This window comes from Somniosus microcephalus, chromosome 22 (assembly GCF_052327205.1).
Source record: "Somniosus microcephalus isolate GS21.2 chromosome 22, FLI_Smic_1.0, whole genome shotgun sequence".
Taxonomy (NCBI): domain Eukaryota; kingdom Metazoa; phylum Chordata; class Chondrichthyes; order Squaliformes; family Somniosidae; genus Somniosus; species Somniosus microcephalus.
Window position 1 is genome coordinate 37221607 of NC_141008.1, and position 22546 is coordinate 37244152.

Sequence of the window (22546 nt, forward strand, 5' to 3'; positions counted from 1 at the left end):
GGATGTGCACTTGAAGTGCCGTAACCTACAAGGCTACGGACCAAGAGCTGGAAAGTGGGATTAGGCTGGATAGCTTTTTGTCGGCCGGCGCAGACACGATGGGCCGAATGGCCTCCTTCCGTGCTGTAACTTTCTATGATTCTATGAAACAAAGCTTTATTTATTGGTCATAAAATGGGCACAAAACACATATATAATTTATAGGCGGTCTTTACTTTTGCTATTACATGATCTGAGATAATGTGGTGTTTCTGCTGTTCGCATACTTTTACTCGGATTTGGGGGGTGGGGGATGCTCCACATTGGCTCCCAAGGCCAGTGTGAAATCTCAATCCCCTTTGTATTGAGTGAAATGCATCCAGAACACACAGAGCTCTGCCATGATGTCATTGACAGGGTGATTCTCCATTCAATAAAACCAATTGACTTTAAAAACAAAAATCAAGTGATAATGTTTGTAAGTAAATTTAAATAGCCATATAGAGAATACCTTGCAAGATTTTCCACTTCCCTTTTGAAAAACTGTCTTGCCTTCAGCATATAACATATATACTAAAAGAAACATAAATGGTACCAAAGTGGAAAAAGATACAAAAAACAGCCCCTGTGCAAGAAGAAAATTGACTTGAAATTGACATGCAATATAGCATATTGGAAACAGGAACTTGTACTTGTAATCCCACTCAACACAAAACACAATATCCGACACTTCCCCGGTTGTGGTTAGGTTAATCGTCGACAGCCCAATTTACACTGACGCCACCGCAGAGATTGCATTCCACCTGGATCAGGATGCGAGTCTCCTACTTTGCACTCCCAGCCAGCGCCAAGGTCGAACACTCACTCCAAACGACCAAACCGCTGCCTGTCCTTGACCACAGTGCATCAAGCCCACACCAAAAAAAAAAATCTGCCCACACCAAAAAAAAAAATCTGCAGGTGGGAGCACACATATCGGATTCACAGCCCCACAACCCCACCAATACACAGACAATCCAGCACCACCAACTGTCTCCAGCTTCCATTCATTTCACTGTTTTTATATTTACAGAGCATAAATAATTTAAGCCGCGACTTTAATATGCCTTTTAAATTCACTTCCACACGTGTGTTTTATAAATATTTTACATCGTACAATTTAGAAGACAAATGTTGGCAAAAATGTTAGGCAGCCTGTCTTTCAATGTTGAACAGTGCTGAGATGCAGTCACTTTAAGATCTTAACACCCCCTCATTCTTCGCAGCTCAAAGGTCGGCAATTTCATTCTGAAAAGACACCCACAGTAAATGTCAACTGGATGCATGTCTAATCCCTGCCATCATCCTTCGGTGCAGAAGCTATTTGCTTTGGGAAATTAAGAATTTTAAAAGCAATTTAGGGCAACAGAGATGGCCTCGGTAGGTGGTTTCATCAGTTGATAATTCCCAGCTTAGATTGCTGCTCATTTCTCGGCATTTTTTTCCAGAACCCTTCCTAATTATTTATTATATCTTTCTTCGATCTGATGCATTTACCTGTTGCAATTAGTAACCACCTTCGAGCACACGAGAGCAATTCAGATCAATGAATCTGCCTTAATTCGTAGCCCACAGTTACACTGGTGAACTGATTGAGCCATCAAAGCTGCCATCTTCATTTCAAACCAATCTATATTTAAACTATCCCAAGAGTGAAGTTGAAACAGTTATCTGACATGCACAGTGACTAGCTCGCTAATTCTAATTAGTACCAGTTTAAAACACAAAATATTCATTAATAATGCTTTCCCCTTCTGACTTTACCTTCAATGCCTTTTCCCAGAATGTGATGTATGGGGTCTCAGCAAATTTGTATCAATCGTCTTTCTTCTAACCTCACCGTTTCTGCGCCTGCTAGCATGCTGCAAACCCAACCCCAATTTGATTTTCCCTTCTACTCTTACCCTAAACCAGTCTGAGTTTACGTTTCATTCCTACCCTAGTATGGGTGTACAAAAACTGTAGTGTCCGCATATCAATAACAAAGAGACTGCAGGAGAACGGTAATAACAGGTGTTTACTGAACAGAGGGTATGCTGGAACTGAAAGTACAGAAGCCTGCTATGGCTTTATATACAGGTGTGGTCACTGCCGGTACTACAGTATAAAAGCAGTTCTCTATTAAAAGGTACATACACAACAATTCCTCCCCTTTTAGATAAACAGTACATAACATTAATTTAACAATTAAATAATAACTAATTACAATTACAATTTTCTCTGTACTATATACATCAACTGAAGTAATCATTTATAAATTCAGTCTTTGAGGAGGCTTCCTGATCCTGTCTGGATAGCGCCTTTCTCGAGTATCCTGTTCTTGCGGCGGAGTCAATTCTGGCTCATTGTCATTGGTTGGTTCATCAGCTTCCAATACCACTGATTCTGAGGTAGACGCAATCTGTACTTCGGGTTCATCACCAGGTGCGCATGCTCGTGGTATGGGTTTGACTTGTTCCTGTGACTCTAGAATCTGGTCAGCATGGCGTCTCACGATGCTCTCTCCAATGTCCACTGTGTACATTAGTGGTCCCTGCTGTGTGCATATCGTTCCTGGCTGCCATTTTTCTGTTCGGTAGTCGCGGGCCAAGACTGGTTGCCCCATCTTGAAGCTCCTGGTTGGCTTCTCATTTATGTGCTGGAATTGCTTATCCTCAACATCTCGTCTTATGTTTGGTTTGAGCAAATCCAGGCGACATCTTAACCTTCGGTTGAAGAACATTATGGCTGGAGCTTGGTTGGTGACTGCATGTGTCGCATTCCGGTAAGCAAACAAGAAATTATCCACCTTGTGTTGTAGTGGTATGTCGTCATTATGCATTGCCTTTATGGCCTTTTTAAAGGTCTGAACAAACCTCTCAGCCAATCCATTTGTGGCTGGATGATATGGGGCAGATGTGTAATGTTTTACCCCATTATTCCTCAAAAACCTCCGGAAATCCTCGGACACAAACTGTGGTCCATTGTCGGAGCAAATCTGTTCTGGCAAGCCATTCCTGGTGAAGATGGTCTGTAGGACTGCAATAGTTTTCTCCGTGGTGGTGGAGGACATATTGATGACCTCTGGCCATTTCGAATGTGCATCCATGGCGATTAAAAACATTGAGTCCATAAATGGACCAGCAAAATCAATGTGTACCCGTTGCCATGGAGATGAGGGCCACTCCCATGGGTGCAGTGGGGCCTGTGGTGGAGCGTTTTGGACTTTCTGGCATCCTGTGCATCTCTTGGTCATATCCTCGATTTCTTTATCGATTCCCGGCCACCACACAAACGCCCTGGCTAGGCTCTTCATTTTTACCCCTCCCAGATGACCCTCATGAAGCTCATTGAGCACTCTATCTCTTAACTTGGGTGGAATTACTACTCGGGATCCACACATCAAGGTCCCCCGGCACACTGACAGCTGTTCTCTCCTTGGTGAGAATGCTGGCAACAGTGAGTCGCCATGTGCTGGCCATCCCTTCACCGTCAAATCATAGACCCGAGAGTGTGTCGGGTCATTTCGGGTTTCCTTCTCTATACTTGAGTTTGTAACAGGTAGACATTCGACTCTGGTCGAATGGAATATCTCAACAGGGTCCACTGCAGGTGCTTCCTCCACCGTAGGCAACGGTAGGCGCGACAGCCCATCAGCGTTTCCATGCTGTTTCGTACCCTTGTACTCTATGTCGTATTGATGTGCCCCTAGAAAAAGGGACCATCTTTGCAGCCGTTGCGCCGTCATCACCGGAACGCCCTTCTTTGGGTTAAAAATGGAGACAAGAGGCTGGTGATCAGTCAGTAGGGTGAATTTCTGCCCGTGCAGATAGTGATTGAACTTCTTCAACCCCCCCCCCCACACCAGGCTGAGGGCCTCCCTGTCAATCTGGGCGTAGTTACACTCAGCTGAGGTTAACGAGCGTGATGCAAAGGCTATTGGCCTCTGAACCGTCAAGGAATTTGTGTGACAGCACCACTCCAATGCCGTAGGGAGACGCATCAGATGCCAACCGAATCGGTAGTGTTGGATTGTAGTGGGCCAATACTTCTTTTGAAGTGATTAGGCATTTACATTTCTGAAAGGCACACTTACACTCATCACTCCATTTCCATGCTACTCCAGTTTGCAGCAGGGCGTTCAGTGGGTGCAGAATTGTAGACAAATTTGGCAAGAACTTATGGTAGTAGTTCACCAACCCGAGGAACGACCTCAGTTGTGACACATTTTCCGGTGCTGGAGCCTTGACTACTGCCTCAATCTTGTCTGGGGACTTATGTAACCCCTCCTCATCAATCATGTGGCCACAATACGAGATTTGTTTCCTGAAAAACTCGCATTTGGGGCGGTTGGCTCGTAGCCCATATTCTTGTAATCTAGTGAGCACCTGCTCCAGGTTGGCAAGGTGTTCACTGTCATTTTCGCCTGTAACCAGGATGTCATCCAAATAACACCGAGTCCCCGGGATCCCTTGCAGGACTTGTTCCATCGCCCTCTGCCAAATAGCCGGAGCTGATGCTACCCCGAATACCAGTCGGTTGTACTGGTAAAGACCTCTGTGAGTGTTTATCGTGAGGTATTTTCTAGATGCTTCTTCTACCTCCATTTGTAGATACGCTTGGGCCAGATCAATCTTCGTAAAGCGTTTCCCTCCAGATAGTGAGTCGAAAATATCTTCTATCCATGGAAGTGGATATTGTACTGTGTGCAGGACTGGGTTCACAGTTACCTTGAAGTCCCCACAGGTGTGAACCTTCTTCGGCTCCCCAGGCGTGCTGCTCAATGATTTCTTCATTACAGGAACGATGGGTGTGGCCCACTCGCTCCAGTCCACCTTGGACAGCACACCCGAATGCTCCAGACTCTCCAGCCCTGCTTCGACGGCTGGGCGGATCGTGTACGGTACTGGTCTGGCCTTAAAAAAATTTGGGTTTGCGTTATCTTCAATTTTTATCGTTGCCGTTACTCCTTTTAGAGTCCCAAGTCCTTGTTGGAACACCTCTTTCGCGTCAGTTAGAATTTTTGACAGTCGTCCAGGTGTGACGTCGTCATCCTTTTTGTCAGCCACAGTTAGCGCCTGAATGGAATGCCAATCCAATTGTATTTTTCGGATTCATTCACATCCCAATAATGGTGGTCCTCCATCTTGTAGTATATATAGATACATTTTCTGTGTTTCCTTGCCGTTGTATTTAACGGGCACCCTTATTTTTCCTCTGGGGTAGACTTTTTGCCCCGTATATGTCTTCAATACAATGGACGTGTCCTTCAAGGGTATGTGTGAGAATAGCCGCTCATAGTCTCGTCGATTCATGACAGTTAGGGCTGATCCTGTGTCCAATTCCATCTTTACTTGGGACCCTGCTATCATGAGGGTGACCCAAATGGTTCGGTGATCCTCCTTTGCGATCACGTTGTGTAACTTTAGACAACTTAGTCTCCTGCTCCCGGAGTCATTATCACTCTCCTGATCTTCCGAACTACTGTCTGTCATTTTTTTTACTTTCTTGTACTTTTCCTTAGTAGTTCTTTTAGTGTTGGTTTTCTTTCCCGACCTGCAGACTCTTGCTATGTGTCCCACTTTTCCACATTGCCTGCATACTTTGTCCTTAAACCAGCAGTCCTTCTGGTCATGGGTTGTTCTGCTGCAGCGATAGCACTTTTCTGCTCCATATGCCATTTCGTTGGTGCTATATTCTTGTGGTTTCTGTTGTATTTCCGCAGCTCCCCGTGCTGCTGCTTCGTAGGATACTGCCATGCTGAAAGCCTTTTCTAGCGTAAGGTCCTTTTCCGAAAGTAGTCGTTTCTGGGTTCCTTCACTCTGGAGCCCGCAGACAAACTTATCCCTTAAGGTATCTGCCAGTCCTGCTCCGAACTGGCAGTGCTTCGATAACTTGCGTAGTTCCGTAAGATAGTCAGCATTACTCTCATCTTTGTGCTGGTTTCTTTTATGGAACTTGAATCTTTCTGCTATCAGCAGCGGTGTAGGGTTTAGATGTTCCTGTAAGATATTGACAATCTCTTCAAAGCTTTTCTCCATTGGTTTAGCTGGGGTAATTAAATTCCGCAATAGGCCGTACGTTCTCGTGCCCATCAAATTTAATAATACTGACGCCTTTTCATCGGCCACCTCATTTGCCTTGTAGTACACTTCAATTCTTTCCACATACGTGGTCCAGTCTTTTATTTCGTTGTCGAAAGCAGTGATACTGCCACTCTTCGGCATCTTGGGTGGTTTAAAATGGCGCCTCCCGCGCTTTTCCTTCTTCCCCAATGGATTAAAATGGCGCCTCCCGCGCTTTTCCTTCTTCCCCTTGCTGCCAATGCTGCTCCTAGCATTCTAAATAGTAATGGCGGCACCCCGCTGCTTCGGCGCGTCTCTCTTTTGTTAGTTAAATTCCTTAGTTTTATTCTTCTTCGACGCTGTCCACTGCGCGTCTCTTTTCCTTCCCCTCTTTTTATTTTCTCTAACGCTGCCCGGCTCTTGAGCACCGACCGCGCCCTGTGCGCTCCACCCTCTCTCTCTCTTTTCCTTCCCGACGACGCTGCACGGCCCCCTTGCAGAGCCGCTCAATCGAGCTCAAGCCCGCCGCAGTCCGGAAAGGGTCAGCGCACTACCTGCTACCAGCACGATTTGCTGGAACACCTTGACTGGGGAGCCAAGCCCTGCCCTCCACAGCCTCCCCTGCGATTCTCTGAACTCCGATGGATCACTGGGCGGTTGCCCGCGGTCGACGCCTGTTGCACTGACTTCAACCTCCAAGAAGCTTCTTTTCAGGGATGGATCTCCGTGAGGTGATGCAGTACTGCAGGTGAGTTCGAACCTGCTCGTCGCCAGTGTAGTGTCTGCGTATCAATAACACACGGACTGCAGGAGAACGGTAATAACGGGTGTTTACTGAACAGAGGGTATGCTGGAACTGAAAGTACAGAAGCCTGCTACGGCTTTATATACAGGTGTGGTCACTGCCGGTAGTACAGTATAAAAGCAGTTCTCTCTTAAAGGTACATACACAACAGAAACCATTTTAATGAGACTCTCTCGGACTGAGAATTGAGAGTCCGCTCTATTTAAATTGCTGCAGAGGTGCATCCACCACTGAAAACTGGTTAAATAAAGAGACAGACTTTAGATGTTCCTCCATTTAAATGGACTACCTCGCTGACAGTATTATGGTATCTATGCATTTTTATGATGATCCCACTTAAAATTACATCCTCCTCGCCAAGGTTCCACCTCATCATCTAATCCATTCTACTCATTAATTAGGCAGGTTGCACCATCCCATTGAAATCTCTATCATAACCCTCCATACTATTCTTTGCTGATCTTGCAACAAGTTCACTGGAGTGATGTAGGAAGGGATTCTTTGCTGGCCATTATCTTCTTGCTCCGCAATACAACCTGATCCAGATGGAAAAATGTTCCTTCTCGTCAGCACCTGTGTATACATGCCAGTCAAGATGAGGATCTGGTCCCCTTATTGCAAATCTTTTTCTCTTGGACTTTTCCTTCTACACTATCCTAGATCCTACTTTTGTGAGCGAGGTTGGATGTCCAGAAGTTTCACCTTCCTGACAGGCTGAGCAATCTGTGGAACAGGATTTCAGAGGAGATTGTGTAGACTGATAGTCATTCAAGAAAGTGATAGATGGAGTTCTGGAAAAAATTGAGTCATCACAGTGTATGGAAAAAGAGAGTAAATCACGCTGGAAAATAATGAATGGGCCTGGGGCCTCTTGGATCTTGCCTGATCACCCACGAGGGATTGGAGAAGACCTGATTGAGGTGTACAAAATTATGAGGGACATAGATAGGGTAGATAGAAAGGAACTTTTCCCCTTAGTAGAGGGGTCAATAGCCAGGGGGCATAGTTTCAAGGTAAGGGGCAGGAGGTTTAGAGGGGATTTGAGGAAAAACTTTTTCACCCAGAGGGTGGTTGGAATCTGGAACTCACTGCCTGAAAGGATGGTAGAGGTAGGAACCCTCACAACACTCAAGAAGCATTTAGATGAGCACTTGAAACGCCATAGCATACAAGGTTACGGACCAAGTGCTGGAAAATGGGATTAGAATAGACAGGGCTTGATGGCTGGCGAAGACAGGATGGGCCGAAGGGCCTCTTTCTGTGCTGTATAACTCTATGACTCTTTTAAAATAGGACTCCTGAATTGGCTACATCTCTTTTTACTCAACTCTTCTATCAAGTAGAGGGAAGGGAGGATTGGTATAGAGGAAGGAATTAGCCAAAGGATTGGGCAAAAATGTACGTGCCTGATGGCCTTTTCTCGTGCTCGATATGCAAACATTAAAAGCCTTTGTAGCTGGCTAATAAATGGTCCAGTTCTCATGGCTGAAGTTAATTCCCCCTCTCCCTATCGAGAACCCACTCACCGCCACTTAACATCCTGCCCAATAGTTTAGCTGAGGTCTGGAATTCATCATATGAGAAATTCTGCCCATCAATTCACCTTGTACCAGTGAGTGGTGCAATAGCTCGGTGCACCAACATGCTGGAATACCTCATTAATTTTTTTAACAGGTTAATAATGAAAAACAGAATTAAGTATTCTCCAGGTCAGGGGCAATTAAGAGCATCACAGGTAAAGGATTTTGAGCAGATTATTTGGCCACTCTCCCAGATGAACTACAGAATGGGCTTAATGGAATAAAAAATGGAGTACAGAAATAAATATCGTGAGAAAAAGTAAGGCTCGGATACAATGGTGCACACATCCTTCAACTCACGAGTGTTGATCCTACATTTCCAGTGGGAAATTCCATTCACAGAGCATACAGGACAGATATGGCTGTACCATGTAACCCTCCTGGAACTGTTGGATCAAAGAATCATCCCTGCAATTCATTCTCAAACTTAACCTGCTGTAACAAGGCACTAACCCATTATTTCGTGCTGTCTCACCTTATAGCTCTTTTGAGTGATGCTGGCCATTTAGTGACTCATTTTGGGTAGTTTTATGCAGTGGCCCTTTATTCACTGAAAACAGAGCTGACCATGACTGCCTAAATTTATCTTCCCATCAATAACAGGAGATTCTCATCCCAGCTATCCGAGTCCATCACTTTGCCACAGTAATTCTCATGCATCTTGCTCGTGTCACATGCAATCAATTCCAATATCTTACCCAATCTCACACAAAACTATTTTATGTAGGATGTGTATTCGGGTGGATTATTGTTCTCCTCTGGGCATGTTACACACTGGGGGAAAAATTCAGTATCGCCTCGTTTGGGGCGCCATTATCGGCCGTACGCAAAGTTTAGCGCCTGCCGCTAATTATTGCCTCCGACGGCAAACTTGGCTTTTATCGCCCCGGAGGTAATTGGAGCGCTAAATCAGGCGCTTCACACCTGTCTTAAGGCGCAAAGGCCGAGGAGCGAGGCGCTACCTCAGAGCGCTGGCGAAGCTCATGTGATGTCAGTCAGCAATGGAACACAGACACACTGGCGCCGGCCAGTTCTTAAAGGGGAGTTCTGATGAAATGTCATCGACCTGAAACGTTAACTTTGTTTCTCTCTTCACAGATGCTGCTGAACCTGCTGAATTTCTCCAGCATTTTCTGTTTTTATCTTAAATTGGAAGGGTTGATTTTGCTCTCCATCCACATCCTGTTCATTGCAGCCTTGAATTTCAGCCTGGAGAGACCTGTACATCAAATCTGCTGGAAAGAACAATAGAGAGACCCAGGGAAAGAGCTCAGAGTGCAGCCCCCACAGTCTCTTCTAAATCGATACAAGGAAGGGCAAATCAAAATGAACCTGCAAAGTGCTGCTCAGTACCCAAAACTCCTTCACACAGCGTTGAATCTCTCCGGAAGTCTCTCTCTCTCTCTCAGAATGCGTGGTGCAAAAATCTCACCAACAAAAAAAGGCAGGAAGCGGTCGCCTTTAAATAACGCTCCCCCAGTCCCTTTCTGACTGCAAAACGCTCCCCTCAACCTGTCGTTGCTAGCGGCAGGCGGTAAGGCAGGGGGCACCACTCAATATCCGGTCCGGGGCGTTGCGCACGCGACTGACGTCACGATATGCCGACGCAGGTGATCGTGGCGGTAGTGTTTAGCGCCGCCGCAAAATGTCTAGTTTACTTCACGAGCGGCGCAAACATCGCCACGCCCGGGCGCTAGTTGCTTTGCGCCCCATTAGCGCCCTCTTAACGCGCTAACGGGAGGCGCAAACCAACTGAATTTTTCCCCCATTGTCTACTATGTCACTAGAGTTTGTGTAGCTTTTGTTGTCACCCTGGCACTACCAATAGTTCACTGCAAAATATGAACAGGCAAAATAGTTCTTCATCAGGAATTCATCTTAGTGAGGTCCTGAATTTCTATTTTAGCCTCGGCAGAGCCTTCATTGGGGAAAAAGTTGGTTATGATAGGATCTTTTTCAAGAGGATCTTTCTCAAGATGTAGTTTATTATAAACAGGGTTTGCCTGTTGATGGCTCATCAGAAGAGATTTAGGAAATGTGCAGAATAAAAGCTGCAACTCAAGACTCAATGAACACTGCAACACAATGAAGAAAAGTCTTATTTTCCCCAATCTTGTGCGCTGCTTCGGCCAATTCCTCCTGGATTGTGCTGATGTAATTAGTGGAAATTTGACACCCTTCTCTTTATGGATGATTCAACTGTTGGTGTATTTTGGTTTTTTTCTGTCTAGTACATGGCCAAAATGACTATGCTTAAGAGAAGGAGCGTTAATCAGGAAAACACATACTACACTGAGCTGATCCTTCAGTGCACTAGTGTGTCCTCAATCTATTCCTTTATCATTAGGCTTGATCCGAAGCTCGCTATCAGCCAGAACCGGAATCATGAATGTATAAACAAAATGTCATCGACCTTTACTATTTTAGAATCTTGTTGCTGAGATTACATTATTTGAACTATGGAGTCACATGGTGTTTATTCAATTTAGCAGTGTTGAAAGAAAATAGCTCCTGTAAGAATTTTGTAAAAACAGACAATTTCTTGTGTTTAACTTGGAGACTTGATCCTTTCACCATTACAAAGCAACACTGTTAAACTGACTACATTGGCCTTAATGAGCACACATCTAACCACAGGCAGCCAGCCTGCTTGCTTTATATAACTACTAGCTGAAGTGCCCGGCGGTGCCGAGGGTCTTTTGAGGGCATGTTGTTGTTGGAAGAGAGAGCGCGACTGGGGGGGAAGAGAGAGCGCGACTGGGGGGGAAGAGAGAGCGCGACTGGGGGGGAAGAGAGAGCGCGACTGGGGGGGAAGAGAGAGCGCGACTGGGGGGAAGAGAGCGCGCGACTGGGGGGAAGAGAGCGCGCGACTGGGGGGAAGAGAGCGCGCGACTGGGGGGGAAGAGAGCGCGCGACTGGGGGGAAGAGAGCGCGCGACTGGGGGGAAGAGAGCGCGCGACTGGGGGGAAGAGAGCGCGCGACTGGGGGGAAGAGAGCGCGCGACTGGGGGGAAGAGAGCGCGCGACTGGGGGGGAAGAGAGCGCGCGACGGGGGGGAAGAGAGCGCGCGACTGGGGGGAAGAGCGAGCGCGACTGGGGGGAAGAGCGAGCGCGACTGGGGGGAAGAGCGAGCGCGACTGGGGGGAAGAGCGAGCGCGACTGGGGGGGAAGAGCGAGCGCGACTGGGGGGGAAGAGCGAGCGCGACTGGGGGGAAGAGCGAGCGCGACTGGGGGGAAGAGCGAGCGCGACTGGGGGGAAGAGCGAGCGCGACTGGGGGGAAGAGCGAGCGCGACTGGGGGGAAGAGCGAGCGCGACTGGGGGGAAGAGCGAGCGCGACTGGGGGGAAGAGCGAGCGCGACTGGGGGGAAGAGCGAGCGCGACTGGGGGGAAGAGCGAGCGCGACTGGGGGGAAGAGCGAGCGCGACTGGGGGGAAGAGCGAGCGCGACTGGGGGGAAGAGCGAGCGCGACTGGGGGGAAGAGCGAGCGCGACTGGGGGGAAGAGCGAGCGCGACTGGGGGGGAAGAGCGAGCGCGACTGGGGGGAAGAGCGAGCGCGACTGGGGGAAGAGCGAGCGCGACTGGGGGGAAGAGCGAGCGCGACTGGGGGGAAGAGCGAGCGCGACTGGGGGGAAGAGCGAGCGCGACTGGGGGAAGAGCGAGCGCGACTGGGGGGAAGAGCGAGCGCGACTGGGGGGAAGAGCGAGCGCGACTGGGGGGAAGAGCGAGCGCGACTGGGGGGAAGAGCGAGCGCGACTGGGGGGAAGAGCGAGCGCGACTGGGGGGAAGAGCGAGCGCGACTGGGGGGAAGAGCGAGCGCGGCTGGGGGGCAGAGCGAGCGCGACTGGGGGGCAGAGCGAGCGCGACTGGGGGGAAGAGCGAGCGCGACTGGGGGGAAGAGCGAGCGCGACTGGGGGGAAGAGCGAGCGCGACTGGGGGGAAGAGCGAGCGCGACTGGGGGGAAGAGCGAGCGCGACTGGGGGGAAGAGCGAGCGCGACTGGGGGGGAAGAGCGAGCGCGACTGGGGGGGAAGAGCGAGCGCGACTGGGGGGAAGAGCGAGCGCGACTGGGGGGAAGAGCGAGCGCGACTGGGGGGAAGAGCGAGCGCGACTGGGGGGAAGAGCGAGCGCGACTGGGGGGAAGAGCGAGCGCGACTGGGGGGAAGAGCGAGCGCGACTGGGGGGAAGAGCGAGCGCGACTGGGGGGAAGAGCGAGCGCGACTGGGGGGAAGAGCGAGCGCGACTGGGGGGAAGAGCGAGCGCGACTGGGGGGAAGAGCGAGCGCGACTGGGGGGAAGAGCGAGCGCGACTGGGGGGAAGAGCGAGCGCGACTGGGGGGAAGAGCGAGCGCGACTGGGGGGAAGAGCGAGCGCGACTGGGGGGAAGAGCGAGCGCGACTGGGGGGAAGAGCGAGCGCGACTGGGGGGAAGAGCGAGCGCGACTGGGGGGAAGAGCGAGCGCGACTGGGGGGAAGAGCGAGCGCGACTGGGGGGAAGAGCGAGCGCGACTGGGGGGAAGAGCGAGCGCGACTGGGGGGAAGAGCGAGCGCGACTGGGGGGAAGAGCGAGCGCGACTGGGGGGAAGAGCGAGCGCGACTGGGGGGAAGAGCGAGCGCGACTGGGGGGAAGAGCGAGCGCGACTGGGGGGAAGAGCGAGCGCGACTGGGGGGGAAGAGAGAGCGCGACTGGGGGGAAGAGAGAGCGCGACTGGGGGGGAAGAGAGAGCGCGACTGGGGGGGAAGAGAGAGCGCGACTGGGGGGAAGAGAGAGCGCGACTGGGGGGAAGAGAGAGCGCGACTGGGGGGGAAGAGACAGCGCGACTGGGGGGGAAGAGAGAGCGCGACTGGGGGGGAAGAGAGAGCGCGACTGGGGGGGAAGAGAGAGCGCGACTGGGGGGGAAGAGAGAGCGCGACTGGGGGGGAAGAGAGAGCGCGACTGGGGGGAAGAGAGAGCGCGACTGGGGGGAAGAGAGAGCGCGACTGGGGGGGAAGAGAGAGCGCGACTGGGGGGAAGAGAGAGCGCGACTGGGGGGAAGAGAGAGCGCGACTGGGGGGAAGAGAGAGCGCGACTGGGGGGAAGAGAGAGCGCGACTGGGGGGAAGAGAGAGCGCGACTGGGGGGAAGAGAGAGCGCGACTGGGGGGAAGAGAGAGCGCGACTGGGGGGAAGAGAGAGCGCGACTGGGGGGAAGAGAGAGCGCGACTGGGGGGAAGAGAGAGCGCGACTGGGGGGAAGAGAGAGCGCGACTGGGGGGAAGAGAGAGCGCGACTGGGGGGAAGAGAGAGCGCGACTGGGGGGGAAGAGAGAGCGCGACTGGGGGGGAAGAGAGAGCGCGACTGGGGGGGAAGAGAGAGCGCGACTGGGGGGGAAGAGAGAGCGCGACTGGGGGGGAAGAGAGAGCGCGACTGGGGGGGAAGAGAGAGCGCGACTGGGGGGGAAGAGAGAGCGCGACTGGGGGGGAAGAGAGAGCGCGACTGGGGGGGAAGAGAGAGCGCGACTGGGGGGGAAGAGAGAGCGCGACTGGGGGGGAAGAGAGAGCGCGACTGGGGGGGAAGAGAGAGCGCGACTGGGGGGAAGAGAGAGCGCGACTGGGGGGAAGAGAGCGCGCGACTGGGGGGAAGAGAGCGCGCGACTGGGGGGAAGAGAGCGCGCGACTGGGGGGAAGAGAGAGCGCGACTGGGGGGAAGAGAGAGCGCGACTGGGGGGAAGAGAGAGCGCGACTGGGGGGAAGAGAGAGCGCGACTGGGGGGAAGAGAGAGCGCGACTGGGGGGAAGAGAGAGCGCGACTGGGGGGAAGAGAGAGCGCGACTGGGGGGAAGAGAGAGCGCGACTGGGGGGAAGAGAGAGCGCGACTGGGGGGAAGAGAGAGCGCGACTGGGGGGAAGAGAGAGCGCGACTGGGGGGAAGAGAGGGCGCGACTGGGGGGAAGAGAGGGCGCGACTGGGGGGAAGAGAGGGCGCGACTGGGGGGAAGAGAGGGCGCGACTGGGGGGAAGAGAGGGCGCGACTGGGGGGAAGAGAGGGCGCGACTGGGGGGAAGAGAGGGCGCGACTGGGGGGAAGAGAGGGCGCGACTGGGGGGAAGAGAGGGCGCGACTGGGGGGAAGAGAGGGCGCGACTGGGGGGAAGAGAGGGCGCGACTGGGGGGAAGAGAGGGCGCGACTGGGGGGAAGAGAGGGCGCGACTGGGGGGAAGAGAGGGCGCGACTGGGGGGAAGAGAGGGCGCGACTGGGGGGAAGAGAGGGCGCGACTGGGGGGAAGAGAGGGCGCGACTGGGGGGAAGAGAGGGCGCGACTGGGGGGAAGAGAGGGCGCGACTGGGGGGAAGAGAGGGCGCGACTGGGGGGAAGAGAGGGCGCGACTGGGGGGAAGAGAGGGCGCGACTGGGGGGAAGAGAGGGCGCGACTGGGGGGAAGAGAGGGCGCGACTGGGGGGAAGAGAGGGCGCGACTGGGGGGAAGAGAGGGCGCGACTGGGGGGAAGAGAGGGCGCGACTGGGGGGAAGAGAGGGCGCGACTGGGGGGAAGAGAGGGCGCGACTGGGGGGAAGAGAGAGCGCGACTGGGGGGAAGAGAGAGCGCGACTGGGGGGAAGAGAGAGCGCGACTGGGGGGAAGAGAGAGCGCGACTGGGGGGAAGAGAGAGCGCGACTGGGGGGAAGAGAGAGCGCGACTGGGGGGAAGAGAGAGCGCGACTGGGGGGAAGAGAGAGCGCGACTGGGGGGAAGAGAGAGCGCGACTGGGGGGAAGAGAGAGCGCGACTGGGGGGAAGAGAGAGCGCGACTGGGGGGAAGAGAGAGCGCGACTGGGGGGAAGAGAGAGCGCGACTGGGGGGAAGAGAGAGCGCGACTGGGGGGAAGAGAGAGCGCGACTGGGGGGAAGAGAGAGCGCGACTGGGGGGAAGAGAGAGCGAGACTGGGGGGAAGAGAGAGCGCGACTTGGGGGGGAAGAGAGAGCGCGACTGGGGGGGAAGAGAGAGCGCGACTGGGGGGGAAGAGAGCGCGCGACTGGGGGGGGGAGGGGGGTTGAGTGGATGGGGAGGTGGAGGGGGGAGGAGTGGGGAGGGAGGGGGGAGTGGGGAAAGGGGAAGTGGGGGAAGGGGAAGGGGGGAAGGGGAGGAGGGGGAGATGAGGGGGAGGGAGGAGGGGGAGGCAGGAGGGAAGGGCGATGGAGGGGGAGGGAGGAGGGGGAGGGTGGGGGGGAAGGGGAGGGAGGAGGGAGGGAGGGAATGGGGAGGGAGGGGGGAAGGAGAGGAGGGGAGGGGAGTGGAGGGAGGGGAAGGGAGAGGAGGGGGAAGGGGGAGGGAAGGGGAGGGGAGGGAGGGGGGGAAGAGGAGGGGGAAGGGGGAGGGGAGGGGTGGGGGGAAGGGGAAGGGGGTGTGGGGATTAGGGGAAGGAGGGGTGGGAAGGGGGTGAACGGGAGGGGTGGAAGGGGGGGGGAGGGGGGTGTGGGGGTGGAAAGGGAGGGGGGAGATAAACTTAAAGTACAGGAAACTTTGTGCTATCCGGCACCCACTCTTCAGAGTTAATGTTGAGAGATACGGAGATTCTTATCTCTGTATTTAACAACAAACACTGTTGCTTAGTAACAGCTTCTAAACACTCAGGTGTGGCCCTGAAGCTCTGTAGCTAAAGCTGTTGCTATAGCGACAGACCTTGCACAGCTACACAGTCGATTGTCTGTCACAGACACAGATTTGGAGCACAGAAGCCCCACCCACTCTATGTTCCTGTCCTAAGATGGCCGCGCATGCACTCTGTTACACACTGAATCAAAATGGCGTCGCACTGAAACTTTTCGCCCTCCTTGACAAAGATGGCTGCCGTTAACCTGGGGCTGTCTGCAGAAGAAATTTCCTCAGCTGCAAACACAGGATCTTCAGATTATTATTCGGGGCTTGCGACCTACCCCAGTTGCTTATGAAGCCTCCCCACCTACTGACCCCGGGAATGGAGCTGAGGCAGCACACCCTCTGCCCTCTGCCAGTGTTTGTCTCTATCTAGGCCGGGAGCCTGGGTCTAGAGTTGCACTGCTGGCAGTTGGAGAAGCCTAGGCCCCGGGCCTGGAAAAACAGTGAAAGGTAGGAGAAAAGATTTACAAATTAATTAACTTTTTTTAAAAAACAATTTGTGTTTTAAAAGCAACTTTTTTTTTGCTGGAAATGTAGATTTGAAAAGAAACACACAGAAAGCGGGAAAAAGAAATGAAAAGTTTAGAATCAAGATGGCGGCGACTCACCTCGGTTCAGAACGATAAGGCCCGCCCGCACACGCACCGATTGGTCGACCGTCAGGTGACCGAAGCGTAGGATTGGTCAATCGTCCCGTCACTCGACCGTAGGAGGGCCCAGCCGCACGCGCCAGCAACCCGGCGTACGATTGGTCGACCTCGAGGTCACTCTATCGCTAATGAGCGGATAATGAGATGCTAATGAGCGGAATGTTGAAGGTTTTTCGGATACCGCGGGCGCAATTTTTGTCCGGCCGAAACATATATACGCTTACCATCGTTTTGGAACGGTGAGCTTTCTTTCGACGTAACGCATGCGTAGGTACGCTCTGTAACTTTCGAGCGCATAGCCAGACAGACGCACACCCGAGGACAGACAGAAGGACAGACAGATAGACAGACAGACAGAAAGAACGATCCGTTTATATATATAGATATATAAGTTAGCGTTCATCATCAAATTTATGGTTGATTTGCAGTACAGTACCATACAGAGCTATTTGTTCTTCGGTTAGAGTTAACATCTCACCCCCTCCTGACCCAACGTCAACAGGTTCTTGATTGCAAACAAGAAATTTCCATTGTAAACAAAGTGGCTGGGCTGGGAGTCTCACAGATGGCGACAGAAGTAAAACTGGACCAATATGATCTTCAAATATGAATTTAAAAGTGAGGGATTTTTGTCTCTTACTGGCAATTCATGTAAATACACTATGGTAAGGGAAAGGTTTCATCACAGATTGCAGTGCCTTTGTAAATGTTTCAAGTCATCCTGAATTGAATGCAATTAATCAAATGATGCTGGTTAATATTGCACTGCAGCAGATACAATCACAGATTGTAGTATAGGTTGCTCATAGATACTAAGAGTATGTGGAAAAATACAACCAAACATCTCGCTTTAAATATCCCCAAAAAAAGGCTGTAGTCTTCAAAAGATTGAGAGGTGCACTGGAGATTTTGATTTTTCAAATGTAGCTTACAATGGAAGTGAACAAGAAAACGGTGACTTTAAATAAAAAGCACAAAGGGGAGTTGAGACAATGATAAGATCACCTATCACTTGTGGCTGATGGTAGGTATCAGCCACACTCAGACAAGATTGCTATCAGTGGGTTAATGCCTTTACAGTGAAAAGCAGGACTTTGAAAGCCCCCTACAGCATGTTATCAGGATATCTGACAGATAGATAGGCCCTTACTCCTCTTTCACTCAAGCACCACTTCCTGAGTAATGAAATGGCAGACACTAAAGGGACAACAGATTCCATGGAAGGATTCAGATGCAAGAGCAAACATTTTACATCGAGCACTTAAAACCAATTTAGCAATGGTAAGAGAGCAAAGTTTTGTAAACACCAGGGTTTATTTTAACCATCATTAGCACCATTTCTTCAAGCTTAGCAGAAAAGGTATTCTTGAAAGGGGGCGACCTCTGCTCTCCTGAAACAATTCAAAAATCATCAGAAATGTATCAAAATCGTGTCTACTTAATACTTATAGGGAAATCCTTTTACATGCAAAATGCTTGGACAGAAAAATTAATTTTGCTGTGACCTAGTTCCAGGATTTAAATGAATTATTTTCATGATCTGCTCAAAATATGGTTTGCCACAATTTTCCTATATTTTAAAAGTTCAACAAAAGCTTTGTCAGTCGGACTGTGATTCCAGTATGTATGCAAGTCTGGTCACTACTAGTTTCCATCTCAACTTGCTGCTTATAACAGGATTCCACTGTAGGTTTATAAAATACACTACTCCAATCACTGTTTAAGTGACGTCTCAACCCCCATCCCTGCAGAAAAGATCTCGAAGAAGAGCAGGGGCGTTCTCCCCGGTGTCCTGGCCAATATTTATCACTCAACCCAACACCTAAAAACAGATTATCTGGTCAATTTCACATTGCTGTTTGTGGGAGCTAGCTGTGCGCAAATTGGCTGCCGCGTTTCCTACATTACAACAGTGACTACACCTCAAAAAGTACTTTATTGGCTGTAAAGCGCTTTGGGCTGTCCGGATGTCGTGAAAGCCGCTATAGAAATGCAAGTCTTTCTTTCCTTTTTCTTTATGACGCTTCTCAAAACAAAAAGTTTTAATACGGAATTTGATGAACTACTGACATCTCCACAAGAGTATGAGTGTAATCTTACAATTAAAATATCAAGCACTGCCTTACTGACCAAGCTGGGATTTGGTACCTTGTCTCCATTAGCACAATGGATTAGTAACCCATCGCCTTAACTTCTGGGCCGCCTCAGCACTAACTTACTTCTCAAATGGAAAATTTGGTGATGGCAAGATCAATGTTCACCGGCAAGAGGACTGATAAAAGGGGGGAAATTTTCACATGAACATAAACAAAAGCAACAACTTGGATTTATATAACGACTTTAACGTAGTAAAGTGTCCCAAGGCGCTTCACAGGAGGGTTAACAGACAACATTTGACACAAGCCACATAAAGAAATATTAGGACAGGTGACCAAACGCTTGGTCAAAGAGGTAGGTTTTAAGGAGCAACTTAAAAGAGGAGAGAGGTAGAGAGGTTTAGGGAAGGAATTCCAGCGCTTAGGGCCTCGGCAGCTGAAGGCACGGCTGCCAATGGTGGAGCGATGAAGTTCGGGGATACACAAGAGGCCAGAACTGGAGGAGCGCAGAGATCTCAGAGGGTTGTAAGGCTGGGGGAGGTTAGAGAGATAGGAAGGGGTGAGGCCATGGAGTGATTTGAACACAATGATCAGAATTTTAAAATTGAGGTGTTGCTGAACCGGGAACTCTCTGAGAAATGGGTATGAGCAAGTACACAGAAGTAAACAATAGATGAGCGGTCTGCTGGGATTGTGACCTTGCTGTTAGGGCTATAACCATCTGCAAAAATAGAAAGCTAAAAACAAGAGAGCCTGGCCAAGGAATGATTTGTTGATTATTTCATGTGTGTTTAAGACAGTCTTTTTAGAGAGAGCGTTGCATTATTTTTTATATAATTTACCTCATCTGTTACAGAACACTTTTTAATTGCAATAAAGAAAAAGTAAGCTTTTATCTACAGGATTAGATTTGAGGTTAGAAAATAAAGCAGATCTTATTTATTTACATTATAGATCTCCCAGGAACTATACACGAAAGATGAAATAAGATTCTGATTAAATTACCAAAGGAGGTTTGAGAAGGAAGGCTTTTTTTTCCATAGCCAATCTTGCTTTAGCATTCCAGCCCGCATCAGATTCTGCTGCATCGTCTCCACGGAGGCTGCCAATAACTAGCTAAAATTCCAAAGAAATTTTTCCCAAGGAAGTAATTAGTTTTCATTTAGTAGGATGACAAATTGATCCAGCGTGAATCACACCTAGCTATGAATCTAAACTAAACTGCCGTGTCTGCGGCTCCAGTGGCCAAGCCACAGGTGTAAAGATGTGTTTACTCTACGGAAGCACAACCACCCCCGCCCCCCCCCCCCCCCCCCGCCTGCACAACCCCTTCAGTATTGGGTGTGAAGCTGAACCGAAGAGAGAGAGAGAAAAAAAGGCACAGTTCTGCTTTTGAGTTCATTATCGCCTCGCTTAAAGCGTGAAGATAGTGTGAAATGGGTTAGTTGCAAGAATGCTTCTGTTAGTGGCAAGCTGCACATCATTAGGAATCGAATGAATGATATTGCGGAGTGGGACAGAAATGATTTGACTGTCAAGTTAGGGATCTGAAAAGACCTGGAAGAGGACCAAATAACTAGAGCGAAGGCGCGGCGCGCCGTTGCTCTGAATAGCTGCAGCAGCACTCAGAGACCTGATCATTTGACACAAAGAACAACCAGTACATTAATGGTAATGACAGTTAAATAGCCACAGCAATGATACCATTCAATCTAAAAATGTTTTCTGAGAGTGTAACGGTTCAAATGAAGGTTTTTTTCAAACTTGTTAATAGGTGTTTAAAATTATGAGGAATTTTGATAGAGTAGATAGGGAGAAACCGTTTCCACTGACAGGAGGATTGGTAACCAGAGGACACAGATTTATGATAATTGGCAAAAAAAAAAGCCAGGGGGGAGATGGGGAGAATTTTTATTTTTTTTACTCAGCGAGTTGTTATGATCTGGAGCTCACTGCCTGAAAGTTTGGTGGAAGCAGATTCAATGGTAGCTTTCAAAAGAGAATTGGATATGTACTAGAAAAGGGAAAAATTGCAGGTCTATGGGGAAAGAGCAAGGGAGTGGGACTAATTCGTACTTCTTTCAAAAAGCTGGCACAGCCACGATGGGCCTAATGGCCTCCTTCTGTGCTGTAAGATTCTATTATTCTGTATAGACCTCCCATGACATGATCTCTAAAGCAGTGCACTCTGTGGGAGACAGCTGTTTCAGGGCCATGGTAGCTGGTACAGTTCATAATCTACATAGCTAGTTGTGACACAGCGTGTGGTTATTGAGTCCTATCTGTTCTCCCAAAAGTATATCCCTTCCAACGCATTTATGATTTAAGCCTTTTGAATACTGTTGCACAGCTTATAGCACAACAGGAGTGTGGAATATTTTTTAGTGGACCTAGGACTAATCCAGAGTGACTGTTTAAATGAAATATATCAGTCACATGGCTGTGAATAATTCTCTGTGTAGTCATGACACTCTGCACAATGAATATGACCTCAAAATCATATCAATTTAAACAATTGCACATAGATTGTTTTGAAGTACATTTTGTAAATAAAGGCCCAGATTATACAGTAGTTGATCTAGGGGTAGATTTTAAACTTGGCGCCGGCCATAAAACTAATGTTACAGATCGGCTGCCCATTACAGAAATCACCCATTTTCATTTCTGTGGAAATCTACCCCATACTCTTTACCATATAGTCCAATCAGGTCGATAAATTACCTTGAAATTTGCATTAGCCACGCTGTACAAAAAAAAAAAGAGTATTATTTTTCCCTTCTTCCTCATCCACTGCAAAGCTTGTGAGCACCGGTAGTAAACAAATGTGATATAGCGGACTTTCCCGAAACAGGCTTAGCTATTTTTCCAGCAGTTGCCCTAAATGCCTCTGGATGGTAACTAGTGCACCTCTTTAAAGCCATGAGTTGTGCTGTTATTGGTAAATAGATTTGCAACCTGCCCGTATTGTTTCCAGCAGCCTTCAGGAATTCCAAATTATTCCCTGTCTTTGCACATCAGACGTATTTGCATTCCAACAAAACAAGCAAAAACGATCCTCCTGTTACTTCGCAATATAAAGAACATAATGATTTATTGCAGGGCAGAGACTGGAACTGAGCCAAGAAGGCAAAGCTTCTTCAACTGAACCCAATTTGCTTGGGCTGGATTCGGTTTCAAATTTGGCAGATTTCTCTGTTCTTTAACCTATTCAAATGATAAGCAAGTTAGTCATTGGAGCCAAGCCAGATTTACCTGGACCATTGGCTGTGACACAGCAAATGGCTGTAGAATTTGAATGGCTTTGATCTAAATTAAGCTTGGATGGATGCGAGACATTTGAACTGAACAGAGTAGAAATTTGGAACCAAGCCTTGTTCACTCATCCCTACTGCGCAATATAAACACAAATACAGTGCAGTATAGAAGGTAGTTTCCTACTTCATTGCATCAGCAAAAGCTAATGCAGAAATTCAGAAATGACAAACTTCAGGAGGTCTGAGGCATACAACTTACTTTTTGGGAGGTCAGAACCTCTAGACAACTTCAGTATTAAAATACTTTGGTGCAGAAATTCCGATCCCTACGGGTGTGTACGCGCTGTGTACTCACCCGTAGGGACATCGGAAATGCTGGTTTTAGGCATGCACTGCGCATGCGCTGGAAACCGGCATTTCCGATCTGTCAAGAAAGCTCTTGACAGATCCTCCGGCTGCCCTAGAGCAGGGCCTCTGCGGGCG

The 22546-nt window shown here is 49.8% G+C and overlaps 1 protein-coding gene across 9 annotated transcripts in view; it reads right to left on the reverse strand.

Moving 5' to 3' along the window:
• Window positions 1–22546, reverse strand: part of auts2a (activator of transcription and developmental regulator AUTS2 a) — a 1321624-nt gene that overhangs the window by 163949 nt on the left and 1135129 nt on the right. The gene's annotated exons all lie outside the window — the stretch shown is intronic.